Here is a 17,880-nt window from a genome sequence, read left to right as displayed (position 1 = left end):
TGACATTCTGGAAAAGGTAAAACTATGGAGGCAGTAAAAGGATCGGTGTCGCCAAGGGCCGGGCAGTGGGAGTAGACAGAAGGGGGAATAGGCAGAACCCAGAGGAATTTTAGGGCAGGGAAAATACTCTGTATGATACTATCATGATGGATACACGTTATTATATATTTGTCCAAACCCATAGGATGTGCATGTAGTTTCACCATTGTAACAAATGCATCCCTCCGGTGAGGGATGTGGATAGTGGTAGAGGTTAATGTATGTGGGGTCAGGGCTATGTGGGAAATCTCTGTACCTTATACTCAAATTTACTGCAAATCATAAAGTGCTCTAAAAAGGCAAAATGTACATCAAAACAACAACAACAAAAGAACCTTACATCCCTGCCCCACTTCACCTGGTTAATCACTCCCTGACCTCACAGATGCAGCTCAGGGCCATCTCCAAGCCGTGTTGCAGTTGTCCACTTTCTCAGGCCCTGGCCCCTGCCGTCCAGTGCTGGAGGGCAAAGACTGTTTTAGGTGTCTTTGCACGAACAGTAGAAACTCAGTCAATGTTGGCTGAATAAGGGTGGAAGAGAAGCCTTTTTCAACAAGCTAAGGTTTTGTGAAGGAAATACCTTTTTGGCTTTTGTAATGGCCAACACACAGGGTGCGCTTGAAACAAACAAATAAACAAAACAGGAAACGTGCCAAAAACACCACCCAAAATTCTACCATATTCCACATGTCCTGCGGGATCATTTCAGCCATAATCTGAAAGTGTTAAAATCCAAGCACACTATTGCAGTTAAAATTTTTTTTTAAACCCTCTATGAATCCCGCTTTCACATCAAGCCCCGTAATGATAAAGAGAAGGGGAAATCAAAGCTCTTGTTTAAGCCAGGTGAAAAGTGCATTCAAGAGCTCCCTCTGCCTTGCTTGCTGCCCACACAGTGCGGAAGTGTATAAAGTGCTGGATGGTGGAGAATGTCTCACCAGGCTCCAGTCACGGAGAGAAAAGAAACTCCCTTGGCTCCGATTTACATAGTCACAAAACAAAACCCGCCTTTACAGGCATAAAGGGCATATACATGGAGGAGCCTAAGAACCTGAGAGCCCCGTTGGCAAAGCGGCATTCGCCTAATGCAGGGTTTGTAGTGAATAATTTGTAGCTAGGAGGTGGCGCTCTCATGAAAAGCACTAGCTATAGCTTTCCTCCCGCTCCTCCAGATAATAGTTTTTTTAAACGCCTCCAATTTGGGGCAGTCTAGCCTACACAGAAGCAAATAATCAGTTCCTGAAAAAGAGCTTTCTGGGTGAGTCTGGATGCCACACGGGTGAGGAGAGTTTAGCTGTATTCAGACAAGCAACAGGGGATTCACTCCTTACCACTCCCTCTATTATTTATTATCCTCTGTGCCTGAAATTTCTATCACCTCACCTCCTCAAAGGATATCATTGCTGAATGGAGTTTGGGAGTAGAATTAGCAGTCTCCCTTTCCCCCTCTGATAATTGCACCTTTTTTTTTTTTTTTTTTTTTTTGCAGATCAGCGCAAGGCTTCAAGGGAATGTTGAGAAGTGTGCAGGGGAGAGCCTGGCACATAGGTGGTGCAAGCAGCTGATGTGTAAGAAAGAGGGAAGGCAGGGCCTATCAGCATGGAGTTGGGGTGGGGTGATGGCAGGTGGACCATTGAGTCCTGGCCCGCATTCACAAAGGACCTCCAATACAGAGCTTTGAAGTTACCTCCAAGTGAGAGTATATGTACAACTTATAAAACAGATCAAGAGATAGAAGGAAGTTCCTTTACTGACTTTCAAACCGGGCTCCATAACTGGACTGCATCACCTCTATTGCTCTCTTTTTATATAAATCCTAAAACTGTCTTACAGTGGACCAGTACATTATATTATACATTACATTATGTAAAGTGTTGACTCAATAAATATAAAATTTTGCAAGAGAAATGTGTGAAAGTATTTATGAAATTCTACTTTTAGGAAATTAAAAATTACCCATTTTTTAAATTTACTAGGAAGTTCAAAAAATGGAAGTGGTCACTTGTGATCTCGGGGATCCAGACTGGAGGAGTGTAGATTTGGGGTCTTTCTCAGGAAGGATTAGCAAAATGCACCATTAGTGATTCATCAGTGCTGTCCCATAGAAATACATGGTGTAATACGAGCCATAACTATGAGCTACATGTATGATTTTAAATTTCTTTGTAGTCATAGTTTAAAGAGTGAAAAAGACATAATTTAATTATATTTAAATTAAAGTAATTTAATCATAGTTTGTTAACCCAATTGATGTAAGATATCATTTAAAAACACAATCAATACAATAATCATTAAGGAGATATTTTTACATTTTTTTTACCAAGTCTGCCCTGTCTGGTATGTACTTTATACTCACAATACATCTCAATTTGGGTGGCTGTGTGCATTCGAAGTTCCCAGCAGTCACGTGTGACTCATGACTCTCGAGTGGGACAGCACAGGTCTGGAAGCCTCATCTTGCAGAGACTTCCCTTCAGGTTCGTTTGGGCAGAGTGACATTTGAGCACGGCCATTCCAGTGGTTAACAGTGGTATTTATAGAAGCAGATATAAAAAGTATATTAGATGGTAACTGACACCTAGTGGAGCTGAAATGAACATTTTCAGCAAGAAAATCAACCACATAAGAATCCATAATTTAACACAAATTTAAGAACTGTGAATCTTTGAGCATTTCTTATAGTTTTCCCAGGCTATGTCTTCCTGCACAGAAATGCTCTGTGAGGAATCTATTCTGAAAAAGCAGAGATACTGACCTGATAGTGACTGTGGTATATACCAGACAAACAAAATTCTGTGAACCAATCACAATGTCCTTCAGCACAAGGAACCTTGGACTTGGATTCTTCATCCTTATTTGTGAAAGCAATTGATTTCTATTAGTCTCAAATATTAAGTTTCTCAAATGTCAAAAGTTTGGGTTGGGAAGTTCCCAGTGGAGGGGAAAGAGATCGGAAACCATTGAACAAAGTGGTCTCTTGGCTAAGTGAAAGCAGTTAAACTCAAAAGCTATATGCCATATATGTCCATTTATAAGACATTCTGGAAAAGGCAAATCCTTAGGGACAGAAAAATTAAATCAATAGTTGTCAGGGGTTCGGGTTGGAGCTAGGAATGGGGAGGGAATTGACCATAAAGGGACACAGGGAGACTTTCTAGTGAAGGAAATATTGATAGTGATGTTCCATACCTTAAAAAGGTGAGTTTGCTGTATGTAAATTATACTACAATATCATCTGACCCCATAACATGACCTTTCTAAGTCCCCTTTGTCTCTAACTGCTATAATTCATGGGAATGTTAGATCTTAGATCACGTGAGGTGCCATTTAGATATCCAAACTATCACCTCTCTTATTTTTTAAACTCTGTAGTGGGCGTTGATAGGGCTTTGGTTTTGGTTTTCTTTTTGTTTTTCCTTAAAGACATTTCCCTTCATCTCAGCAACAGCATCCCATTTCTTTTTGGAGAATTGCTTTTCCATTGCATGCTCTCTTGGTGAGATTGTCAGTCCGATCCTCTCATACCCAAGAAATGGACACAGAACCCAATCTTTGCCAACTAGATACTCTTTTCCAAGACTTTGAATCTTTATCATAAAGGGAGGAATAACATCCTTCAAATAAATACGAGCGGGTTTCTGTCACCTTGGCCTCCAAAGCAGCCCTGACTTCTTTTTCTATTTTGTTTCCTAGCTCAGCCCTGTTTTTATATCAGAATCTATATAATGGCTCATCCAACATCGTATTTAAGCCCACCAGGATACCGTTGTGTGCTGTGGAGGTTGGAAATTGAAACTACTGTACGTTTCCCAGATTCCTTGCAAATAGGGTTCATGTGTGACTTGGAGTCACCAAATAAATGTACCTGCAAGAGAGGTGGAAGACAGTTGTGAGCTATTTATTATCCCACAGGACATAAGGTCATCTGGGCAACCTGGGTGACAGTTCTGTGGGTGACACTCAAAACTCCTACTCTTAACACCTAAGCTTCTAGTTGTTCTATAAATATTCACCACACAACTATTATGTGTCATGTATTATGTTAGACTCTGAGAATACACAGATGACAGAAACAGTTGCGCCGAGAAAGCTCATGGCCTGGTATCAATCACTTTGGAAAATTATTTGTCATTATTAACTAAGCTACCAAAGCTAAACATAGACCTATGCTATGGCCCAACACATCCACTTCTCTGCATGTCCCTAAGAGAAAGGAGAGCATACATCTACCAAAGAAATGTATAAAAACGTCTATGGGAGTTTTGTCATAATAGTGAAAAGTTAGGAAAAGCTGCAAGTTCATTAACAGTAGAATAAATAAATTGTGAATTTGGGGGATCGTCATATAACAGAATACTATACAACAATAACAAGAAGAAACTGTTGCTACACTCAACCACATGGATGAATCTCAAAGACATAATGCGGAGAGAAAGAAGTCTGACCCAAAAGAGTACATTCAGTGGGATTCCAATTTATATTAAGTTCAAGAACAAGCCAAACAAATCTGCTGTGATAGGAGTCAGAGGAGTGGTTCCCCCTGCGAGTGGGGTATTGACTAAGAAGGAGCCGGAAGTCCGTTCTGGGGCGCCAGACAAGGTCTGTCTCGATCTCAGTGGAAAAGTGAAAAATCATCAGGCTGTACACTAAACAGTAGTGCATTTTAGGTGTGTTATCCACCCACCAAAATTGGAAAAAGGAAATTGAACGGGCTTATTGCCTCGTTAGACAAAGTGGCATTTAGCAAACTCTAAATGTAGGTAATAAGTGATAGAAGAGAACGGCGAATAGATCCTTTGGAGCTACAGAGAAGGAAGAAATCATTTCTCACTGGGGCAGGTGTGGTGATGACATTCAAGTTGGGTCACTTGGGGCTGGACTAGGAAGGGCCTTGAATATCAAGAAATAAAAATATTTTTCACAACATTATCATCCATCTTTTTTGAAACAAAAAACTGATTTTTTAAAGAAAAAAATAATTTTATTCTCATCTTAGTTCTTCCCCAGGCTTTTATAGAATACAATGTCCTTCCATGAGTTTTTAAAAGTATCTTACATTCAAATTGACAATGAAAAACGCCTTAAAATTTTTTAATTTAAAAAACAAAACAACTACATAAAATTTGGGGGATCTATCTTTCAAGCACATAATTCATTTGCTCTACAATTTGCAATATGATGCTTACACTAGCTTTGCTTTTTTAGCTTTTCAAATTTAAGGTTTCGTTGCTTAAGGCAACCCTACAGGTTGAGAACCAAAAGAAAATAAGGATTTTATTTACAGTTATGGGAAATCTCTCAATCTCTCTACTCAGCTTTTAAGTGGGTATTATGTAATCCCCAAACTCAGCTGAATGCCAGATGGATCTGGATTCTGACCTTTAAAAAGGTTACAGTATAATTGTGAATAAAAGTAAGGTGCTCCTTGTGGGTGGTAAGCAGGTTTTAGGCTTTTTTCATGTCTGTCGTGTATTTTTCTCCTTTACTTTAATCAGGTATATACTGCATTTAAAGACTATCAAACGGTTTTAAATAAGATGTGACATCTTATTTAGCAAATACACATAGATTAGTGGTGCTTTCTTTCCATTTACAAAAATACCTATAGCATTTTGACCACATGTGATTTGACCCAAGTTGCTTCACATCCTGGAAGTAATGGAAGGGATGCTTCCCAGCCTGATTCTGCAGAAATGGAGGTTTGTTGCAAAACCCAGTATAGTAGTTAACAATACTATGCTGTACACTTAAAATTTGCTAAGAGACTAGATCTTAAGTGTTCTCATCACAAAAATAAAAAGAAAGCTGTGTGAGATGATGGATGAGTTAACTAACCTTATTGTGGTATTCATTTATCAAATCGTTGTTACACATTTTAAATTTACAATGTTGTTGATTATATCGCAATAAAGCTGGGTTGGGGGGAACCAATGCCCAAGACTTCCCTACAATATAAACAAACAAGCATGTACAGAGTATTTACAGAAGGGGTGAGGCTGGAAGGGAAAAGAAGATATGATTTCACAATAAGGATTTTTAAAAACTACTGAGATTGCAAACAGCCTATGTTTATACTACGACTCTATGTATCTGGCCGGTGCTCAACCCACTGAGCCACACCAGCCAGGGCTAGGTTTCTGAATTGCCATCTTATTTTGGCATTTGTTCTACAATGGAATTGTGAAACAGATGAAATGCCACTTCAACAAGTATAATAATAATAAATAGAAAATTCCAGTTAATGTTGCACAGACAACAATAAGATATTCAGCAAAAGGAATTAATTTATTTTTAAGTATAATTTATTGATTATGCTATTGCAGTTTTCCTAATTTCCCCCCTTTACCTCCCTGCACCCTGAACCCCCCAACACTCCAGCATCCCCCCTCTTAGTTCATGTCCATGGGTTGTACCTATAAGTTCTTTGACTTCTCTGTTCCCTATATCATTTTTTATCTTTCCCTGTCTATTTTATGCCCACCAGTTATGCTTCCTCTTCCCCGTACCTTTTCCCCCCATTCGTCCCTTCCCCCTCCCCACTGAGATCTCTACATGTGGTATCTATTTCTTTAATTCTGTTTCTGTTCCAGTTGTTCGCTTAGTCTTTGTTTTCATTGTTTGTCTTTCCTTTTAGGTTCATTTGTTGATAGTTGTTAAGTTTATTGTCATTTTACTGTTCATAGTTTTTTATCTTCTTCTATTTCTTAGATAGGTCCCTTTAACATTTCATATAATAAGGGCTTGGTGATGGTGAACTCCTTTAACTTGACCTTATCTGGGAAGCACTCTATTTGCCCTTCCATTCTAAATGACAGCTCTGCTGGACAGAGTAATCTTGGTTGTAGGTCCCTTGCCTTTCATGGCTTTGAATACTTCTTTTCACCCTCTTCTTGCCTACTAGGTTTCTTTTGAGAAATCAGCTGATATAGTCTTATGGGAATACCTTTGTAAGTAACTGTCTCCTTTCCTCTTGCTGCTTTTAGGATTCTCTCTTTACTTTTAATCTTGAGTAACTGAATGATGATGTGCCTTGGTGTGTTCCTTCTTGGGTCCAACTTCTTTGGGACTCTCTGGACTTCCTGGACTTCCTGGAAGTCTTTTGCCTTTGCCAGATTGGGGAAGTTTTCCTTCATTATTTGTTCAAATAAGTTTTCAATTTCCTGCTCTTGTTCTTCTCCTTCTGGCATCCTTATAATTCAGATATTGGAACATTTCAGGTTGTCCCTGAGATTCTTCAGCCTCCTTCAATTTTTTTTTGAATTCTTGTTTCTTCACTCAGTTCTAGTTAGATGTTTGTTTCTTCCTTTTGTTCTTTCATTTTTCCACCAAGCTCAGTCAGATCTGTGAGCATTTTTTAAAATATTATATCTATTTATCTTTAGAGGGGAAGGGAAGGAGAGAGGGATGGAAATATCAATGTATGGTTGCCTCTCATGAGTTCCCTCCTGGGAACTGGCCTGCAACCCAAGCATGTGCCCTGACTGGGAATCGAACCGCGATCGTGTGGTTCGCAGGCCCACACTCAATCCACTGAGCTACACCAGCCAGGGCAACTGTGAGCATTTTGATTTCCAGAGCTTTAAATTCTCCATCATATAGGTTGGCTCTCTCCTCATCACTTAGCTCTCTTTCTGAAGCTTTGCTCTATTTTTTTCATTTGGGCCATTTCTTTGTCTTGGAGCAGCTGATAAGTCATGAGGGGGTGGGGCCTTAGGTATTTACCCAGGCAGGGCAACCCTCCTCTGCTGCCCTGTCTGTGTGGGAGGGGCGAGAGAGGGAACAATGAAGCTCGCACGCACATCCCTAGTGCACTTTCCAACAAACTCCTGTGTGTGACTCGGAGTTTCTTTTGTGGAAGCATCCGCCCTAGTCCACAGTGAGCTCTGAGTCTCAATTTCCCATTCAGCCAGTCCCTCCACCTGGTCTGCCACCTCACCGTGGATTCTTACCAGTCTGGGTGTGCTGGTTGACTGTTTTTTAAATTCCTTGGTTGTCAGAGCTCCATGAAGTTTGATTTTCTGGCACTTCTGTTTGTTTATTGATTGTAGATTGATTGTTGTTCTCTTTTCGATTGTGCAAGGAAGCAAAGGGTTTCTACCTACACCTCCATCTTGGCCAGAACTCCCCCAAAAGGAAATAATTTAAACAGCCCTCTGGAGTTTATGCAGTCATTCAACTTTTCACTCAATGAATAACCATTGTGTAATTATCATGTGTCAAGATTGTTCCAGGAACTGAGGAGGAAACAATGAATAAAATATAGTACTTCCTCTTGAGCATCTTATAGTCCAATGAGGGAGAGAGACATAGATGAACAATTACAACAATGAGTAAATAGTTCCTTAAAGGCATGCACACCACGTAGAAGTGCATGGGTACCATGACTACCTCTGTTGGAATATCATTGCTGGAAGTGATGCTGGACTTCATTCTTTAAAGATAGAGAGGAGTCTGAGGTACGAGGGGATGCACAGAGGAAGAATGACAAGAGTTAAGTTTGGAGAATTAGGCTGGAACCAGGTCTTAAAGGGTTTTATATGCCTTCCTGAGGACTGTGTAAATAGTTCTGTAAGGGATAGGGAGCCAATGAAGACTTTCCAGATTGTGAGTTAAGTGAGATGGGTATATCTCTAAGGGTCACTCTTGCACTAATACAGATGTTGGATGGTATGGGCTGAGACTGGAGGCAGGGAAACCAAAGAGGAGGTTATTTTAATTACCCAGATGAAAATCATGAAGACAATATTAAAAGGAATGGAAAAGTAGGGACAGTTTTGAGAACTATTTGGAATTTATGGTGGTCAAGATATTGCGACAGATTGACTCTTTTGGAGAGAAGGAGGTATCTAAAATGGAAGTTTCCAGCTTCACTGACTCCGTGGATGATGATAGCATTACAGGAAATAAAGACATAGGAGGAGGTGCTGTGTACATTTTCTCCTCTTACCATAGGAGAAAAGATGGTAAGTTTGGTTCAACAACCAAATGAGCATGAATTGACAGCAGGAGGCTCAGAGAGAGTGCAGGTAGGCAGTTGGAAACATGAGTATAAAAACGGAGTCAGATTGGCCTTTATTTTGGTTTTTATTCTTCAAAGAAAACAAGAGCTTCTGGAAATACAATCCTTGCTGTCTTTTAGAATAACTGCTTGATGAACTAGTGTTCCCTTTTTCCTGGGACTTTGTTATCAAACTGTGTAATTTGTTTAAAAGGGTGGAGATATTCAGTGCTTCTCAGGGCTGTCAGCTCAAGACCAAGTCTTCATAATTCCATACAAAATTATTCATATTTCTCCAAAGGGAAAGGAGATGAGAAATGAGATAATATATTAAAGGAAATCAAATAAATTTACAATAAAAGATCATTAGGAAATGAAATCTTGTCAGCCGAGATAAATGGGCTCCGTTATTACATTTAAGTCAGACTAAATTACTGTCCATGTATCTATTAAAGCATTTATAAGTGTCGAAAATCGAGATGTTAGGATCTCAACTGTAGGTGTAAAATCAAAGTGATTTTGATAAGTTTATACAATATTTTATTGTTGAGGAAAAAAATTTGAAAATAATATAAATGTCACAGGGAGGTTTTCATCATTCCTTTTCTAAAACATTGTCAATGATTCATGAGGTTAAAAAAAGTTAGACACTATTTACATAATTAAGTATGACAATCAAATTATCTTAGCTCTAAATAAGTAATTATGAGATTTTTTAAATTGGCAAAATCTCATATTCCTTTCCTTAAAGAACTAAGAGGAAGCTGATTAAGTAAATTCAACTTGTATAGATAAAAGCAATTTGCATTCTCTCTTTCTAGCAGAAAACTTGTCATTACTGCTGATCAAAATGAAACCTTCCCTACTTAGATTGTCTAACAAGATCCCTGAATTAAGCAATTTAATTAGCTATTGCTTACTCTGCCTTTGTAAGAGATCCTGGTAGGAAATTTGCTGGGGTGTCTATGAATGGTTGCCTTCTCTAATAGGACATAAGAGAGGAAAAATTCTTCTCTTTTCCTGTAGGTACTGCCATGGGAGGATGTGATGCCTGGACCTGCAGCAGCCATCTTGTAAACATGAGGAGCAAAGATATGGAAAGTCAAGACACTGACCATTGCACAGTGAAAAGATGGAAAGAACCTAGATCTTTGAGTATATTCAGAATCTACTCTGCCTCTGGACTTCTTGATATGCAAGCTAATAAATGTATTTTTTAATTTAAACCAGTTTTAGTATACTGAAAGCATCCTATATGACACAATGACTTTACAGGGATCTAGATTACTGTGTACTCTGCAGTGCTTTACCAAATGCACATATACACCAATAACTCAAATACATTTGATAGAATGAGCAAAAACACATTTTTCTCAAGTAACGTGCTAGTACTAGGTGAAAATTAAGGGACATTAGCATTACTTCTTCATGGGATAAGTCTTTGAGGAGTAACAGATCTTTTATTAGAAAAGTTATTGAGCCCTGGCTGGTGTGGCTCAGTGGACTGGGCACAGGTCTCTGAAAGGTCTCTTGTTCAAGTCCCAGTCAGGACATATGCCTGGGATGCAGGCCAGGTCTCCAGTTGCGGGCATGCAAAAGGCAGCCAATAAATGTTTCTCTCCCTTTCTTTCCCCCTCCCTTCCCCTCTTTCTAAAATAAATAACTAAATAAAAATCTTATTATTAAAATGTTATTGCTATGTGAATAAACTGATTCTACCACTATTACTAAAATCTTAAAAGAAGCTTCCAAATTACTCATTTTGCAGCTATAACCAAGATGAGCCCTCCCCACCCCCCAAGTCTTTTATCCTCATGATCTCTTTTCCCTTTGGTTTGCAGTCTGGTGCTCAGTCTGCTGAGCCACACCAACCTGAACTCTTTTCCCTTAAATATTAAAATATATATATAGCAATGGTTTTTGAAACTGACTGGTGGGTAACCAAGATCTTTACAATTTAGAGTGTTTTTCAAAATTTCTATAATGAAGACAACTTCAAGTTCCACAACCTTTCAATCAATCCCATATGACAGAAAGACCAGTGCCCTCCCCAACACTCGCCTGGTCAACTCTCACTCTGATTTTCTGCTCCCGCTTGGTCTCACCACAGAGTCCTCTTTCCTGTGTCTCACATCATCCCAAATGTTGGACAAGGCCCTTTTTTGCCTTAACTTCCCCAAGCCACTTCTAACACAAGGTTACTATCTATAGCCTACTTTTAACAAAGGATTGGAGCTGAACACTTAAACAGTTAATGTTAGAAGTCCTTGTTTTTAAATTCCCTTGACCATCCCGGTCATTAATCATCCTTTCTCCCTGGGCCATGACCTCCCAATAGGATTCTGGGTCCTCTCTCTCCCCAAACTGATTTTCAGCTCCCCACCGAGTTCCTTTTCCAGGCCGTTATGCCCCTCTTTCCTGGGAAAGGCAATAAATCCTCTCACCTATTAAGCACAGAACATTAACACTCTCTTTGTTTCACCCTCTCCTGGCAGAAGAGTTCCATTCACCTTTTCAAATCAAAGTCGTCCCTCAGGTTATTTTCTTAAATAAGTAAAAAGAATCCATTTTCCCTGAGGTGAACTATAACAGTCTCCTTATAAATAAAAAGAAGTAGTTGCAGTTAGTTTTTATAAATAGCAGTATTTTTTCCCACCATGCCAGAACACAAACACTTTGTAGTCAACAGCAACAGGATTTTAACATGGGACAATTTCCATCTCTTGGCATTCCAAACTGAATGCTAGACCAATTAGGAATGACTTGTCAGAGGGGTAGCTACAAACAGTTTGTGGACCCCTAACCCAAACCCATCCTAAGGCTACTGAAGAATTGAAGTTGCAAAGGAGGACAGAATATATTTGGAGAGAGTTTATGGTGTTCTGTGCATTCTCTATCTCCCTCAATGGCAGAGAAGGTGGAGGAGACTGTGCCTCAGTTAAGCCAAGTGAGAGAGGGAGTTTTTTGAGAACCACTCAGAAAGCTCCTGGCTGGTGTGGCTCAGTTGGTTGGAGCATGGTCTCAACTGAAAGGTCATGGGCTTAAAAGGTTACAGTTCAATCTCTGGTCAGGGCACATGCCTAGGTTGCAGGTTGGATCCCAATGCCCTAGATGTTTCTCTCTCACATAAATGTTTCTCTCTCTCCCTCCCTTCCTTCCCCTCTCTCTAAAATCAATAAGGTATTTTAAAAAGTGCAATGTGTCTCCTGGAGATTAGGAAGCAAAAGGACTGTGTAGCTGCATTGGCGAAATCTGTACCCTCCACAGATGGCAGAGCAAAAACGCACAAGCATTTCCTGTGGATCACACAGCATCAGATGGCAAGGATTCATCCCCGTGGCTGGATTGGACCCTGTCCAAGAAGACTTCTTCGGGGAGTAAAGTAACACTTGAGGGGGTACACCATGGGAAGTCCAGGGGCTGAGGAAGGGATTCTTAGTCACCAACCAGAAAAGTGGAGTTTTTCATGCCAATGGAACTGTAGACAGGGGTTCTCAGCATGAACATCTTGTGAGGAACCCATGAAAACACTAAAAGGCATTGGTGTGAGGGGGGGCTGCAATGGGAATACCACATACCCAGCAGGCATCACGACCAAATTCCCTGTGTGCCAGTCATTAGAGATGTTTCATGAGCCTCACCTCTCTTCCCTCTCCCTAATTAACCCTGGAAGATCCAGAAGCAATCAAATGAGTGGGAGAGCAGAAGGGAGAAACAGGTAGAGAAGAGTGGACATTCCACCTTCCCAGATGCAGACGTAGGGTTGCCCACCTGCAGGGAAGGGAGAGCCTTTAACTTTGAGTGAGGCTCTGTATGTCGATTACTACACTGCAGGACAAATCAATGACCGAAATGAGCTACTTAATACTTAATCCAAGGCTGGGAGAAAAAAGTAGTCCAACGAGTGTTTCTCACAGCTGCGCATAGTAATCTATGCATATCTAAGATTAGGAAGGAGCTTGTAGGATATGACAAACACAAAGAAAAACAAAGCTCAGCAAATTACGAAGAATGATAAAGATCACTGAATTTGGCCTAAAGGAAAAGCTCAGGTTTGCAAACATTCTTGGGTTTATTTTGTTTTTTTGGTTATTGACATTGGTATTTGGGTGTGGTTGTTACTCTGATTTAGTCAGTGCTGTCGTTCCATTGCTCAAAACACAGCCAGGCACATGGTCGGTGCTTATGAAACGTTTATTGAGTATAAACTGGGGTTTCATTTCCTATTTAATAGACTCAACTAACTTTTATAAAATTTAGTTTTTATTTTTAAATCCCGACCATATAGCTAGTAAATAGGATTACCTGACATCTATAAATAAAATTCAACCTCACCTTGACACTCTGTTTTTTAAACTACTTAGAATGGACTGAACTTCTGTAAATGCATCTAAGTGTTCACCTGCCCAGACAGAGCTGGTTGAAAATTTGAAAATGAATGAGGACAATCAAAATGACCACAAACATCTTTAAGACAGAGATAACTAAAGCTGTCATGTAATGAATGATATTATAATTACCTTTCCTACATAAAAATGTGATCAGTGTTGGTCTGAATACAGTACATAAAAAAGAGATGGATATTAATAATGTCCCAGGGCTTTTACACTAAGAAAAAAGTGTATCTAGAAAACACAAATAGTAATAATTTTTCAAACTTTGGACTCGAATAATGTAATTTCGACCACTCTCTCCTCTGAGGACAGCTAGAAAAACTGAACAAAATAATGAAAAAAGACTGCTAAAAGCAGTTAAAATCTTATAAGGAAGGAAAAGTATGTGCTTTTATTAAAGAAAAGTATAAATTGACAAAAAGTATAAATAAAATAAAAACAAAATTTGTTCTAAAACACATTTAACCTTGTTAAAATTTGGTGTGTTTTTTCAGTCTTTTTATATGGATTCGTGTTTTATTTGGTTTGGTTTTGCATGTATACTAAATGCTTTTAAATATTTTATCTCGCATCCTCCTTTTAGGTTTTAGTGAACAATATCATGAGAAGGTTTCCCTGGCTACGTAATCTTTCATCATGTGGTCATACCATAATTTATTTAATCATTTATCCATAGACATTAGGTTTCTCCTAATTTTTGCTATAATATATATTGTTTCAGCATCCATAATTCTGGAGTGCTTCTTTGATTATTAAAACAAATTAAATTCCGCCCTGGCTGGTGTAGCTCAGTGGATTGAGCACCGGCCTGCGAATCAGAGGATCGTGGTTCGATTCCCAGTCAGGGCACATGCCTGGGTTGCAGGCCAGTTCCCAGCAGGGGACTCATGAGAGGCAACCATACATTGGTATTTCTCTCCTTCTCTCCTTCCCTTCCCCTCTAAAGATAAATAAATAAAATCTTTAAAAAAACAAATTAAATTCCTAGAAGTGAAATAACTGGGTCAAGGGCATGAAAACGGTAAATCTGGTGTATGTTATAAAATTTTCCTTCAGAAGATAGCACTAATGTAAACTGCTAGAAGCTTTTTCATACAGCGCTTCTTTTATTGGAGCTTTGCCAACACTGAGCGCTAACTTTCATCATTCTCAACTAATTGCAAAATAATGATGTTCATTAATTAATTAGACAAATATTTACCTAATATCAAGTGTCTGTCTAGGTATACTAGCAAGCAAAAACAGACCTAGTCTCTGATCTCTTGAATTGCATAATGTGGTATAAGACACAAATATTGAATGAATAATTATGCAAATTGAAATATAATTATAAACTGAGATAAATGCACAGGAGGAAATTAATAGAGTACTGAGAGATAAGGGTTAAGACACAACTGGGGAATTTAGCATGAGGATGACACGATCAGATTTGAATTTCTAAAAGTACCCTCTTGCTGCAGTATAGAGAATGGATTACTGGCCAGGCAGAGTAAGTCAGGGGAGATCTGTTTATTGATTATTACAAGAAAGAGAAAATAGTACTTCCAACTACAGTACTATAGTAGGAAGTTGAGGAATATATCATTGGTAATTTAATCTGAATGTGTTGATTATTGGTAAGATTGAATGCTTTTCCAAGTGTATATTGACACTTTATGTTTTGTGTCTGTATGTAAGGAGGGGAACCAGTGAGCATGAAGAAGCCCACCAGACCTCTGTTCTTGTTTTTTGCTCATTTTCGGTTGAGATTTTGAGCATTTTTTAATAGATTTGTGAAAGCCCTTTATTGGTGACTGTATTTCTATCATAATATTCTATTTTTTTTAATTTTTTTAAAATATTTTATTTACTTATCTTTAGAGGGGAAAGGAAGGTGAGAGGAAGGAAACATCAATGTATGGTTGCTTCTGGTGCATCCCCTGCAGGGAACTGACCCCTGCCGGAAACTGGCCTGCAACCCAAGCATGTGCCCTGACTGGGAATCGAACCTCGATTGCCTGGTTCGCAGGCCCACGCTCAATCCACTGAGCTACACCAGCCAGGGCCTCTATCATAATATTCTAAATAACCAAAGAAAAGCTAGTGGTTTAAACTACAAACAACTACTTCTCCTGTACGAGCCTGCAGATGGCACGCAGAAGCTCTGCTCGGGGCTGACCGGGCACAGGTCTGTTCCACATGGCTTATTCTCATTCTGGGACCAGTGACATTTCTGGGCATGTTTATGCCCACGACAAATGGCAGAAGCTCAGGAGGCCAAACCAAACTATGCAAACACATCTGAAGCCCCTGTCAGGGTGTTTTTTTGGTTTTGTTTTTTAATATTTGCTTTCCATTGGTCATAGCAAGTCAGATGGCTAATCAGTAGGACTGGGATATTTACTCCACCTGTTTTACTTGGATGCTCTCCCAAGTCGCAGGGCCAGTGGGTAATGGGTAATCCTATCACAGGGAGGAACTGGGAACCAGAACCTGATCCGCCAAAACATTTGTCATTAGCTCTTTATGTACGTATCAATACTCTTCCATAGGATTTTGTTAGTCATCATTTTTTTATGATACTCAAAAGTTTTTAGGTTTTGGCCCTGGCTGGTGTAGCTCAGTGGATTGAGAGCGGGCCTGCAAACCACACGATCATGGTTCGATTCCCAATCAGGGCACATGCTTGGGTTGCAGGCCAGTTCCCAGCAGGGGAGTCACGAGAGGCAACCATACATTGATGTTTCTCTCCTTCTCTCCTTCCCTTCCCCTCTGAAGATAAATAAATACAATATTTTTTTTAAAGTTTTTAAGTTTTATATAATCAAATCTATAGATGTTTCCTTTGCATTTTCAAAAACTACTTGTAGATTTGGAAATCTTTACCTATCCCAAGTTCAGATAAATACATGTGTAAATATTTTTCTAATAGTTTTTGTCATTTCATTTCTACACATAGCTATTTAATCCACCTGAAATCTATTTGGGAAATACGATGTGAGGTAATGATCTCATTTATTTCTCCCAAATAATAAGTTGCCTAAAAATATTTTAATGAAAATTTCTGTGTACAATACAAAGAATACTGCTCTGTTGAAGACTATTGGTGAAACAAAATTTAAATAAATGAATAAATGTGGCATATTCCTAGATAAAAAGTTAAACAGTGAAGTTAGGTACAAAGTCATCAATATTGAATTGCTATGCAAATCCAATAAAAATTCCAACAGAACTTTTTTTTCACCTGACAGAGAAAACAGTAAATGTCTAGAAGAGTAAACAGATAAGGATAAGTCATGATAAGCTAAATCTTTTAATTATAATTATTAAATATTATGGTTTAAGTACCATGAATAGAAAGATCAGTAGAAGAAAATAGGCTGTTAACCTAAAAATAAAAGGCCTTTCAAAGTCAGAGGCTACATGTATTTTTTTTTGAGATGGAAAGAATAGCTATTCAGGAAATCACTGATTCAGGCAGAAGCCCAAAAAGTTTTTTGAATAGGAGACAAAAACAAAAGGTTTTCATGAGAAAGGGAAGAGGAACAACTACATCAATAGAGAGAAGGCATTTCTATTCATGCAGATAACATAACATAGTACTACCAATTCTGCACAATCGTTTTAATTTTCAGTCTGGTAGCCATCAGTACAATAATCGCTAGATCTGCTTTATGGTTATCTTTGCAAAGATAATGTCGCCTTAAACCTGGTGCAAAGGTTGTTTTGTTCTAACGTTCCAAAGATTTGAGGCAGCAAAAGTACAAGTCAGTTCCTCTGGGATGGCAGCTCCGCCTCCATTTTAAAGTGACTCCGTTTATTATTTTTTGACATTTTCCCCGTTTTGATCAAGTTCTTTCCTTGAATGCATTGCTGATCAATCATTGGAAAGCAGCATTGATCAGTGATCAAAAGTCAGCTCTCCATTCTCCAAGGACTCATTTTGGGTGTGGCATGCCACTGCCAATCAGGAGAGCTCACTCCCGGTTTGTTGTGTTCCACACAGGAGGGCAGGAAAGTGACTTTTAAGAGCCTTGGGCCACATTTGAGCAATAAGAACCTCAGACCAGAGGAAGGCTGTACCATCATGTTTCTTTAAGGGCAAATACATTCTGTAGTTACTTAAGGATTTTCAAATGAAGTCTCATAGGCCTGTGTGATCATTTCAAAACAGTGTGCAACCATTATCAGAGTGTCTTTATAACATCAAGCTATGAAAAATGAAGATTATAATAGCAAACAATTTTATAACAACAAAGTGCTAAATTCTATTTGAAGAATCTGAACCAGCAGACAGTCAACTGAAGATATTGAAGAACCCTGAGGTGTCAGTGGACACTGTATTTAATCGCTGATTTGTGCCCGGATTTCATCTAGTTCTATCTCTAGTTCATCGGAAGTGTTTTATTCAAGTGCAATAAGAGGTATTTACAACAGAGCAAACTCCACTTTGTACAGTTTGGTATGGTC

At 39.0% G+C, this 17,880-nt stretch overlaps 1 long non-coding RNA gene across 1 annotated transcript in view; it reads right to left on the bottom strand.

Moving 5' to 3' along the window:
* Nucleotides 1-4,579: 4,579 nt before the first annotated feature.
* LOC118998492 (uncharacterized) overlaps nt 4,580-17,880 on the bottom strand; it is a 76,160-nt gene continuing 62,859 nt past the window's right edge. The window contains exon 3 of the long non-coding RNA XR_005068866.1: nt 4,580-4,650. This is a non-coding gene — a long non-coding RNA (uncharacterized LOC118998492). The remainder of the gene's footprint in view (nt 4,651-17,880) is intronic.

The sequence above is a fragment of the Sturnira hondurensis genome, unplaced genomic scaffold (assembly GCF_014824575.4).
Source record: "Sturnira hondurensis isolate 20B ecotype Veracruz unplaced genomic scaffold, ASM1482457v3 Scaffold0014302, whole genome shotgun sequence".
Classification (NCBI taxonomy): Eukaryota; Metazoa; Chordata; class Mammalia; order Chiroptera; family Phyllostomidae; genus Sturnira; species Sturnira hondurensis.
This window is presented reverse-complemented; position numbering and strand designations above follow the sequence as displayed.